The sequence below is a fragment of the Pinus tabuliformis genome, chromosome 4_1 (assembly GCF_031772625.1).
Source record: "Pinus tabuliformis cultivar Carrire ecotype Pingquan chromosome 4_1, CPIR1, whole genome shotgun sequence".
NCBI classification, from domain to species: Eukaryota; Viridiplantae; Streptophyta; class Pinopsida; order Pinales; family Pinaceae; genus Pinus; species Pinus tabuliformis.
In genome coordinates this window covers 517,766,478-517,773,054 of record NC_142303.1, presented here as the reverse complement: position 1 = coordinate 517,773,054, position 6,577 = coordinate 517,766,478, and the positions used below count along the sequence as shown (strand labels likewise).

Here is a 6,577-nt window from a genome sequence, read left to right as displayed (position 1 = left end):
CCAACTGCCTAGATTTATCATATCTGGTTGTCCTATTGTGTTCTCCTCAAGCTTCGCCCTGATCCAGCTGAACTGATCACCGCCGATCTGCTTTCCTATCAAGTTTTTTGGACGTTCATGTTCCTTTTTTGATAGATCTGTTGCATGATCTGAGAGGGTCGACAAAGAAATTGGGGGTTCCCAAGCTCCCATCAGATTGCAATCAGGCCGAAAGTCAGGCATCATGCACTTGCTCTCGAGATCTCAACTCTTCACCCACTTCTGAGTGGCCATGTAGAGCCTGTATCTGTTGGGGCTGAACCATAAGGAAGAAATAATATCTTCAGCACCCAGCGTATACAGTCGCTGCCCCTCCGCCAAATCCCAAAGCCTGATCAACCCATATTTGCCGCCATTGGCACAAACTGAAACGACAGGTGAAGCGGCGACCCTCCAGAGCTTGATGGTGCATTCACAAGAGGCAAAGTCAATCTGTCAGTTTTCGATGGAGAAAACGATATTGAGTGCGGCCTTGATGAGGCATCAGAGAGATGGAGCTCACCATCCCAGGAGCCAAAGAAGGCAATCTGGCCATTGGAGGAGGTGGCCATTCTCTGGTCGAAGTGTGAGTGACTAGTTAGGTGGCGCCGTGGGACTCCCTACGTCTCGAGCTTCTAGTTTAGGTTCCATAGGAGACTCAAATTGGCACAGGATGAAGGGATGATTGTATCTAGGTTGTCGATCAGGGTCGCTATGGCTGTCACGCGCTGGTGTGGCCCTCCATTGTACCGCACAGAACCAGTGCTTCTGCCATGGCTATAAGTGGTCACCGTTTAGGGTTTTGTTCCAGAGCTCCATGCTTTTCCAAGTATTATTAGAATGACATGATGTTATCATAATAAGAGGTATTAAAATTATCATACGAAATTGTTATCTAAAATACTTATTAATAAGAGGGAGTTTTTAATTGGAAAATTGAATTGAGTGAGTGTAAGACGAAAATATTTTGGGAGATATTCTTCAATATCTAGTGAAACTAAGAGTATTTTTAATATCATGTGAGTGCACATGCTTTGTCATAAGCTCATTGAGTGAACCTCCATCAAAGTGAAAATCAAAAGAATAATAAATGATAAGTGAAATTGCATGTGCAAAGTCATACATTATATTAGGTACTCAAAATGCACCACCTCTATTCATAAGTATATAAATAGGTAGATAACTTATAATATATAGCGAGGTGAAATAAATATTTTTTTTCACTTAGACACAAAACCCCATTTCTTATCTTCTCATAGAACCATAGTGAAAGGCCCATTTCATGTCCTTATTGGCCTATGGTTTTCAGTATTATTTATATTATATTTCAACATACATATTTTCAACCTGATGCTCATATTTGGATAGCATATATTTGAGCTTATGGCCATCAATACAAATATGGGTGTCAAAATCAAGTATTACATGGTGGTATGGGGATCTATTCATGGTTGTTGAACTTGGGAAGTCTCATTTAGGTTTCATATTTTTTTTTTTTCTTTCCTTAACTATTGAGAAGTCTTGAAGACTAGTATATGGTGAGAAATACCTCATGGTGATGCTCATAGTTTTAGTTGTAGTAAAAATATCCACTACAGATGACACATATAGTGGTTTCAGTGTTCATCCATGGATATGGATATGGATAATCCTTGTTTGTTTCCTACTTTAATTTATTTCATCCCTAACCATTGTTCAAGCCTTAGAACTAATATATGGTATGAAAAATAATCTATTTGATGTTATATGCTTAGTGGGAGACACAAAATAAACTACATTTGTTGTGTTTAAGGATATTTATTATTTTTCAATATGGAGGCATCATTTGGGGCTTAGTTCCCATGATTTCATGGATTAATAATTTGGAAAGCCATAATATTGGGGGCGGGGTGTGTTGTTCCCACTAAGTTTTCCCTCTTTCCTCCTTTTTTCCTTAGAAGGTCCATTGTATACTGGGTACCTAACATTGATAAATATTTTCATGAGCAAATTTATTTAACATTTCACCTTAGTTGAGCTTCAAAAGGGTATTGGTGTATAACATCTCTATGTTTGCCCTATTTAATCACACTTATTTTTACTTCAGTCAGAAGAGTGGGATGGAGTCATGCATGCGTGAGTTTTACTTCTCTTCACTATGAGTGGAGTCATGTCTGAGACATGAAATAGTTAAATGATGATTGCATGTTGATTTTATAGTTAGCTAGAACTAGTTGTTAGTTGAATTCAATAAATTTCTACTTGTGCATGTTGATTATATAGTTATCTATGGGATTCTACTAGTCTAGTTAACTAGTTAACTAGTTTTCTTAACTAGTTAACTACGTCTATACTTGAGAGATGTTATCCATGAACTATGACACCCAACCAAGGAATATGTCCTTATGGAGGATATATATCATTGTAGTGTATTTCCTTTTATATATAGATATAGAGATAAATTAAATTATAATCTCCTCTACAACATTTAGCTATTAGCTTTTAAATGTTACTTTTGTTGACACCTAGATTCTTTGCGGGTGTAACACAAAATTTCAAATGAACCACCTCGTTGCTTTATTCCCAACGTTGGTAAACTAAAGGTTTCCAATATATTGAATTTAATGTCCATGCGTTTTCATCCCTCAATCATTTCATTTCTATCTAAAGTTGAACTACCCTTCCTTGATGTGTTTACAATTATGTCAGAAGACAGAGCAGTTGGAATAATCGTTTATTCTTGTAAGATAAAATAGACAGAACCTTAAACTAAAATTCATGGAAATAGAATCTAAAAATAAAATATGGTTTCTCACCCTTTCATTAATAAGGAAAAATTATTGTTACCTCAATGGGCTTGTGTATTATGGACTGAATGTTTGTAAACAACAAATTTGATTTTTTGAACTTTTTTTTCTAAAACTTCTATGAACATATGAAGTTATGGCAACGTAAGCTTCATCGGTTTTTCACCAAGTAACCAATACGAGTTTCATAGATTTTTCACTAAGTCGGTAATATTATAATAGGTGAGTTAGTTTAGATTTACATTTACGGAAAATTAAATCAATATATTGCCTAGTATACATTTATATAGGGGTATTCTTAATTTTTCAAGACATTTTAATATCTGGGATTTTTCCTAGGGTGTGTGGAAGAATTTGGGTTGTTAAAAAATAGTTATTAGTAAAGGGATTTGGTTTAAATTAGGTGTAAAAGATGGTTGAATTGGTTATACTGAAGAAAATGAAGTTGATTTATTTGTGCGATGTTTGTCCAAGTATTTTTTCCTGTGGAAAAAGTCGTAATTTTATTCATAATGACGAAAGTACATTTTGTAGAAGCTAAAAAGCATACGCATATGGCTTGTACCTATTTTCAGAGGTTGCTATGTAGAAGAAAAGAGAAAATGAAGATATATATAAAAAATTGACTATGGTTCTTTTCTCCCTTTCTTCTTTTCCACCTTACGCCAACCTCTGGCATTGGGAGTGGTCATTATAATGGAAAGCTAGCTTTCTGTGGGAGTATCTTTGTCTGATTCAGATCTTTCTGATCCATGTGTTCGCTTGATGCCCGTTATTTCCACACCTGTTGGTTGGGGTGTTTTATGTTGTGTTTGTTTGCTGGAGTCTTCATCCTCTTTTAATGGGCTCTTCTGGTTTTCTTCTGATCCTCTTTCTACTTGGTGTACTGCTATTTCTGCATTTTCTACTTCTTCCTCTAGGGGGTTGTGCATTGCCATCCTTTTGGCTATTTCTGTTGCTTCTTATTCCATTTGGTAGTTTGCTTTGCTTTTGGACAGACACTGTGGAGGTGCCTTCTTTGTAGACATTCGCAGCATCAGAAAGCTGTGTTTTAATAATCTAGTGGTTGTGTCCACTGTGCGTTATTGAAGTTCAAATTGATGTTATCTGGTAGTCCCTCGCTGAGGTCTACCTCAACACATATCTTGGCGAATGTTAGTATCCCCTGTGAAATTTTGTCCTCGTCAGTTTTAAGATATTTCCCCAAAACATTCCCTATGGAAATTAATACTTTGTGATACAAAAAATGTAGTAGGAGGTTGTGTATCCTGACTCACACTGGCATCTTTGAAACCACCATTGTATTGGAATTAAATTCTGGGAACCAAGGGGTCATGAAAAGCCCTGCATTGCCCCAGAACCATGGCCCCTTGTTGAGAATGTGTTATCTTTCTTGCTTTGTTCTAAATCTGACTATAAAAAAACCCTTGGGACATAAATATATCTCACAGTCTGGTGACCAAGCCTCATATATGCATTGGTGTAAGGCATCAAATTTTGGTCAGAAGCCATTAAATCTACATATAAATGAATTGGAATAAAGATCTATGAACAGATTTTTTTACCTTCAACAGGGCAATGGTGAGTGTTGGATTCTTAGCTTTTTGTTCTACTATGTACTGTACTGGAAGCTCCACTGGTGCTCCATTTCTATCTTGTGCCTAACCCTTACCTTTGACAACATCCTTGAAGGAGCCTGTGCTCTTTGAGCTGGTTCCAGCGCTTCCTCCCCTCAAGCTCAGGTTAATTATTATGGTTGTGTCTGATTTGATGACATAATCCTTCAGTGTAAGATTTTCCTTTAAGTTGTTACCTAAACAGATAAGGTTTTGCAAATGTGTTGGAATTCCTAGTTGGTTTTGGATCTTATTTTTCAGCTTGTGGATCTTCCTCCCTTCCCAGATCCTCCAGCAAACCATCTTGCCTTCTAGTGCTTTTATGAAGATTTGTGTCAGATCCTCTTCTTCTTGGTGTATATCCTACTGCGGTGTTGCAAGATATGTTACCCAGCTGCTTAGATTTATCATATCTGGTTGTCCTATTGCGTTCTCCTCAAGCTTCGCCCTGATCCAGCCGAAATGATCACCGCCGATTTGCTTTCCTATCAAGTTTTTTGGACGTTCATGTTCCTTTTTTGATAGATCTGTTGCATGATCTGAGAGGGTCGACAAAGAAATTGGGGGTTCCCAAGCTCCCATCAGATTGTAATCAGGCCGAAAGTCAGGCGTCATGCACTTGCTCTCGAGATCTCAACTCTTCACCCACTTCTGAGTGGCCATGTAGAGCCTGTATCTGTTGGGGCTGAAGCATAGGGCAGAAATAATATCTTCAGCATCCAGCGTATACAGCCGCTGCCCCTCCGCCAAATCCCAAAGCCTGATCAGCCCATATTTACCGCCATTGGCACAAACTGAAATGACAGGTGAAGCGGCGACCCTCCAGAGCTTGATGGTGCATTCACAAGAGGCAAAGTCAATCTGTCAGTTTTCGATGGAGAAAACGATATTGAGGGCGGCCTTGATGAGGCATCAGAGAGATGGAGCTCACCATCCCAGGAGCCAAAGAAGGCAATCTGGCCATTGGAGGAGGTGGCCATTCTCTGGTCGAAGTGTGAGTGACTAGTCAGGTGGCGCCGTGGGACTCCCTACGTCTCGAGCTTCTTGTTTAGGTTCCATAGGAGACTCAGATTGGCACAGGATGAAGGGATGATTGTATCTAGGTTGTCGATCGGGGTCGCTATGGTTGTCATGCACCGGTGTGGCCCTCCATTGTACCGCACAGAACCAGTGCTTCCGCCATGGCTATAAGTGGTCACCGTTTAGGGTTTTGTTCCAGAGCTCCATGTTTTTCCAAGTATTATTAGAATGACATGATGTTATCATAATAAGAGGTATTAAAATTATCATACGAAATTGTTATCTAAAATACTTATTAATAAGAGGGAGTTTTTAATTGGAAAATTGAATTGAGTGAGTGTAAGACGAAAATATTTTGGGAGATATTCTTCAATATCTAGTGAAACTAAGAGTATTTTTAATATCATGTGAGTGCACATGCTTTGTCATAAGCTCATTGAGTGAACCTCCATCAAAGTGAAAATCAAAAGAATAATAAATGATAAGTGAAATTGCATGTGCAAAGTCATACATTATATTAGGTACTCAAAATGCACCACCTCTATTCATAAGTATATAAATAGGTAGATAACTTAGAATATATAGCGAGGCGAAATAAATATTTTTTTCACTTAGACACAAAACCCCATTTCTTATCTTCTCATAGAACCATAGTGAAAGGCCCATTTCATGTCCTTATTGGCCTATGGTTTTTAGTATTATTTATATTATATTTCAACATACATATTTTCAACCTGATGCTCATATTTGGATAACATATATTTGAGCTTATGGCCATCAATACAAATATGGGTGTCAAAATCAAGTATTACATGGTGGTATGGGGATCTATTCATGGTTGTTGAACTTGGGAAGTCTCATTTAGGTTTCATAATTTTTTTTTTCTTTCCTTAACTATTGAAAAGTCTTGAAGACTAGTATATGGTGAGAAATACCTCATGGTGATGCTCATAGTTTTAGTTGTAGTAAAAATATCCGCTACAGATGACACATATAGTGGTTTCAGTGTTCATCCATGGATATGGATATGGATAATCCTTGTTTGTTTCCTACTTTAATTTATTTCATCCCTAACCATTGTTCAAGCCTTAGAAATAATATATGGTATGAAAAATAATCTATTTGATGTTATATGCT

General features: G+C 37.5%; 1 pseudogene; it reads right to left on the bottom strand.

The window, feature by feature from the left end:
• Nucleotides 1-243: 243 nt before the first annotated feature.
• On the bottom strand, nucleotides 244-5,603 carry LOC149176846 (small ribosomal subunit protein RACK1-like; annotated as a pseudogene).
• Between the last annotated feature and the right edge of the window lie 974 nt (nucleotides 5,604-6,577).